Source organism: Triticum dicoccoides, chromosome 7B (assembly GCF_002162155.2).
Source record: "Triticum dicoccoides isolate Atlit2015 ecotype Zavitan chromosome 7B, WEW_v2.0, whole genome shotgun sequence".
NCBI classification, from domain to species: Eukaryota; Viridiplantae; Streptophyta; class Magnoliopsida; order Poales; family Poaceae; genus Triticum; species Triticum dicoccoides.
In genome coordinates, this window is record NC_041393.1 from 712,183,136 (window position 1) to 712,188,856 (window position 5,721).

The window sequence follows — 5,721 nt, forward strand, 5'->3', positions numbered from 1 at the left end:
GGAGAAGAAGAAGATGATATCTCTTCTTATCTGAACCTTGACGGTGAAGATGAAGGGCGCCGTCAGCAAGATGATGCCGAACAAACGTCGATAAACGACGATCTTCAAATGGAAGTAGCAACCACCTCCGGCGCCGAGGTATATATATACATTGAGCCTCTGGTGATACAAACTAACTGATTTGAATAAATATGTGTGTACTAACGCGCACGACTCTTTCTTATTTTAGCCCTCGGCCGGATCGTCGAAACAATCGAGTACGTCGTCAAAGCATGGCGCAACCAAGACGATGAAACAAGGAGAAACATGCACCATCGAGGTTGTCGACAGTGCAACCGGCAGGCCGCTGGAGCCCCGCAAGAACGCCACCAAGTTTGTCAGCCAATGCGGAGCCATTGTTAGAGACAACGTCTCGATCACCGTCCAGGAGTGGAATGAGCCAAAGAAGGCACGAATTGATGGTTTCACTTTTGTCGATAAGAGAACAAAAAAAGATTGCTTCAAGAAGCTTATGGAACATTTCGTTCTACCTCCGGAATACAACAAATTCGATGAGGAGGGTAACAAGATTGAGGAAAACAAGGAGAGGAGGAGGCTAGTCAAACAGTTCGCTCTTCATAAGATGGCCGACGCATTCCGGAAATTCAAGCAAAATCTAGCCCATGACTTTGTCAAGCAGAACAAGACTCCGGATTTCAAAGGACAATATGAGAAACTAAAAGATGATTGGCCAGAATTTGTGAAGCAAAAGAAATCGGAGCAGTTCATTCAAGTATCGAAAAAAAATAAGGAAAATGCGGCTAAGAAGGAGTACAATCATGTTATGGGGCCAGGAGGGTATCGCCTTTGGGAGCCTAGGTGGGAGAAGATGGAGAACGAGCTGAGGGCGCGAGGAATCCGTCCAGGTACGGAGGGATGGGACCCAAGGGCCAAAAGCTGGTGGTACGGGCATGGGGGAACGCTGAACCCGGAGACAGGGGAGTGTGTTTACCGGGGCAAATTAATTAAACCCACCCAAGCCCTTATTAACGCAATGAGGGATGCTCAACAGGGGAAGATCAAGTTCAACAGAGAGAACGACGCGCTGACAAAAGCCCTCGGGAATCCTGAACACGGAGGACGTGTACGAGGCATGGGGCACATTCCGTGGAAAATAGGGTTCCCCCAGAACGATGACCCGTATGGTTACAGAAGCCGTAAGAGAAAGATGGATCGGGAAGCAGATGTTGTGGCGCGGTTGGCATCGGAAATGGATGTGATGAAGAAAACCATGAGTGTACTAGTAGCCGAAAGAGATGCAGCTCGGGTGCAGCATGAAGATCATCCAGCGGATCTCGGAAGCCAGCAGCGGAGAAGCAGCGTGGCTTCCACGGAGGCCCCACCGGCTGGTGCAGATGCACCGACGATCGAAATTACTGCACCGGAGCCTCTGGTGGTCGAAATTACTGCACCGGAGCCTCTGGTGGTCGAAATTACTTCACCGGAGCCTCCTCGCTACCCCGTGGACGATATAAAGGAGATGAAAGAATGTCATCTGTATTATCCTATCGGGAACATGTCCATGAAGGTAGCCATTGGCAGTGCTTTACCATGTTTACCTGGAGCACTCCACCACAACAACCCCATTCAAGATGGCTATGCTCGTGTCACGGTGGAGGACATAGTCCAAGGGTTTGAGGACCTGGAGACTGACATTGCTACACCTGAAGGGGAGAAAAGACTTGGAGATGTCAAGCGCCATTTCATTCTATGGCAAAAGAAGTTTATCAAGTTTCCAGGCGAGGCGCCAAGGACAACAAGTCCACCCCCCTACGGTGGTGGTGGTGGTGGTGGCGGTGGTGGTGGTGGTGGTGGTGGTGGCGGTTCACCTACACCTCCGTCACGTCAGCCGACGCCGCCCCCCAGTCCACAACGTCCGGCGGGTGATCAGCCGCCGCCCCCCAGTCCTCGTCCGGCGGGTGATCAGACGCCGCCCCCCAATCCACCTCCGGCAAAGAAGCAGAAGCAGTCCTGGATTATTAACCCGGACCCTTATGTACCTAAGACCACAAAGGTACCGGAGCCATCACTGAAGCCTCTCCCCACAAGGCCTTGGGAACGTAGTGCCGAGGAAGTCGACACGGCCGCGGCTGCTGATTTGGAGAAATGGAAGGCGGACTGCAAGAAGAAAAGAGAGCCCGAGCCCAAGCCAGTATTTTCTGATGAGCAAAAGAAGTGGGCTAAGTCATTTTTGAGCACACCGTCCCAAGCCGCGAAGAATCTGCCTAACGACTATGCACGTGAACTTCGCAGGCAGGCACTCATGTTCAAGGAGAACAAAGAGCGGGAGAAGGCCGAAAGTAAAAAAAGCGGGAAACAAGTTGCCCAGCTCGGGGAACAAAGTAAACAATCGATTGCCCCGCTTATAGTGGAAGCCTTCTGTCCGAATGCCCCCGAGATCATACAAGCTGCGGCAGCACAGGGATTGACTGTAACGAGTGCCAGAGAACAAGCGGCCAACTTAGGTATTACTCTTCGTGAACTGTTAGGCCTTGATGAGGCGCCAGTGAAGGAGGTAGTAATTACATATGTCAAGAATGGGCCTCTCGTCGAGCCTGCGCAGGAAAAGGATCTACCTCCACAAATGAAAGGTCTGCTGAAATGGTACAAGGGTTACATAAAAAATAAAAACGCCAAAGAATATATTTATGCGGAAGTTAGAAATGAGCATCACTTCAAACATTACTATGTACAAATTGAACTGAGTGAATTGTTCCAGCTTTTCAATCTGCGCGAGCTCGATAAATCTATCATCAGTTGCTACGTTCTGTAAGTGATTTATTAATTTCTACCCCATCTCGTTCATATTGCCTGCACTATATATATGTCCTAACTATATTGTTGTGTCCGCTATTATACATGCAGAATGAAGATTAAGGAATGCAGAGTAAGGAACATCCATGATGTTGGGTTCATTGACCCACACATCGTTAATGGACATGTGTTGGAGCGTCACCCCGCCGACGTGGAGGCAGACCTGTGGCACTTTCTTACAAAGCAGGAACTCAAAAGTGATATTCTATTTCCTTACCATTTTGAGTGAGTGTTTCTGTCTTGAGCACATTCTCTTTTGTTTACTCCATGCATGGTATGTGGCCGGCTAATCGATGAGTTATGCATGACGTACTGTGCATGTATCGTGTCCGCAGGTTCCACTGGATTCTGCTAGTAATTAAAGTTAACACCTCAGAATGTCTTGTCCACGACTCTGTGAATATGGATCCAAAGCTTTGGGGCGGCATGAGAAGAATGCTGCAGAAGTAATTATTTTCATTCATTTGCGCTCTATATCGATCGGCCTATTTCGTTCATTTCCTAATATCAAGTAACTAATTAATAACTCTCTTGTTCATTTAATTTTCTTTGCCTCGTAGGGTTTGGAGACGGTTCGTAGATACAAAGGTCGGTGAATTCAAAAAAGAGCTAGAATTCAAAATGTTAAAGGCTAAGAATGCTGGGGATATTCAGCCACCGGAGACCAATCTATGTGGATACTATGTCTATGAGATGATCCGGAGATACACCTCTGAGCGGGTTCCGAGTGATACCAATGCTCAGAGGAATAACCTCCGGTGGATGCTTAGTCCAGAAGCTCGCTTCCGACCACTTCAAGAGGAACTAGCTGGATGGTTCAGCAGGGAAGTCCTCCATCCTAAAGGAGAACACTATTACGAGGACGTAGAACTTTATATGCATTAAATCATGTATGGAAACTTGTTCAAAATTGTATATGGTCATCCGATGATATTGAATATATATTGTATATTCCTCTTGAATTCTTTTTGGTTCTAATTTCAAATTTATTTGAAATTGTACATTCATATGCATGTATGTAGTACTGTAGAATATATGAAACTCCTTCAAAATTAAAATAAAGCACAAAAGAAATAAAACAATACAAATTAAACAGAAAACAGGTTTAGGGGGGGGGGGGCTAAAACCCTAAACCTGTGGCGGCCTTTAGTCGCGGTTGGCCAGAAGAACCGCGACTAAAGGTCCTCCGCCCCGACGGCCGCCTGGCGCCCACGTGGACGGGCCTTTAGTCGCGGTTCTTAAGGAGCCGCGACTAAAGGTGGGGGGCTTTAGTCGCGCTTATTTGGTCGCGGTTGCGCAACCGCGACTAATGGCAGTTGCGAACCGCGACCAAAGGCCTTTTTTTCACCAGTGTAATTAGCCGAAACATCAACTAGCTAACATTTTTTTTGAGAGATCAACTAGCTAACATTTGTACACGTACTGGAATCCATTAACTCTATCCTCCTTTATAAACCGGACGTGGAAAGAGCTAAAACTGTATATTGTGGTTCATTTGTAAACTTTTATTATTTCAATCATGCATGTTTAGATCATAATTTTGTTTTACTTGTAATAACATATTTTTGAGAATATTCTATGTACCACAACCAAATATTGTATAAGAAAATAAAATTTGGGTCGACCCGATGTACCCATTAGGCCGGCGAGGCCATTGACTTTTTTGAATTGTGTCGACCCGTGGCCTCTCAAATTGGCCTCAAGGCCAACAGGGCCGGGTCCAAGGCCAGGTCCGGGCCGACCCATTCCCACCCAGACTCATCGGGCATCGTGACCCACCCAGGGAAGTGCTGCCGGCAAAGCACACCAAGGACCTGGTTGGTCCCGCGGACACCACGTTCACGGGGGTATACCGAGCCCCTGCAGTATGACAAGGCCAACGCATTAGATATTAATTTGAAGGAACATGAAGGCAAAAGGTTAAAAAATAGTAATGCACTTACTTCAACCCTTTAGGCGCAAGCGACCACCTCTGGTCGGGGGTCTTCGGCACGGGCGGGGGCTTTGTACAGCCACACTTGTAGACCTTCTTGCCCTTCTCAACCAGCTCGTCGTCGCTATAGCTATCTTCTGAAAAGGTGTCGTCGCTACCGTCCTCCGGGCCACTAGCCTCCGGTGTCTCGTGGGAAGAAGACTGTGGGATTAGAGTCTTCTGGGACGAAGAACCCGTGACCGGAGTCTTCTGGGACGAAGACCCCATGACCGAAGTCTTCTGGGACGAAGAGTCTGGGACCGGACTCATGTGGGGCGAAGGATCGGCGACTCGAGTTTGGTGGGATGAAGGATCAGCGACCGGAGGCTCATGGACCTGAGTCCGAGACGGGTCCACGTTAGACGGAGCAGTCCTGTGGTCGGGTGAATCAACTGAGGGTGGCGGCGAGGAAGGCGTAGTAGCCTTCCTACCTCTCCTGCTGCCACGTCCACTTCTCCCGCTGCCACGTCCACCTCTACCAACCTTCTTCGTCCTCCCCCGACCTCTCCCAGCCGAAGAAGAAGCGCCCCCCGCAGTTGTCTGCATACTGTCTAACAGCCATCTCTAGAGGGGCTGGGCTGGAATAATGGAACCACCCCTCCCAGTAGCGCTCGCAGGAGGCTCGGGGCGCTCTGGACCCTTGCCCACCATCCTGTCCACACCTGCAATGACAAAAAGTAAACGAAATTAGTACAACATTAAAAACTTGGATACCTGACATGAACATAATAATATGTATATAATTTAAGTGTATCATCATCATGAACACAAATATATATGATGCTTTTGTATCATCATCATGTCAGGGATCGATCGGGGTGTCAGGGTGTTGGGGTCGGGGTCGGGGTGTGTTGTCAGGGTGTCGGGGTGTGGTGTTAGGGTGTCGGTGGTCGGGG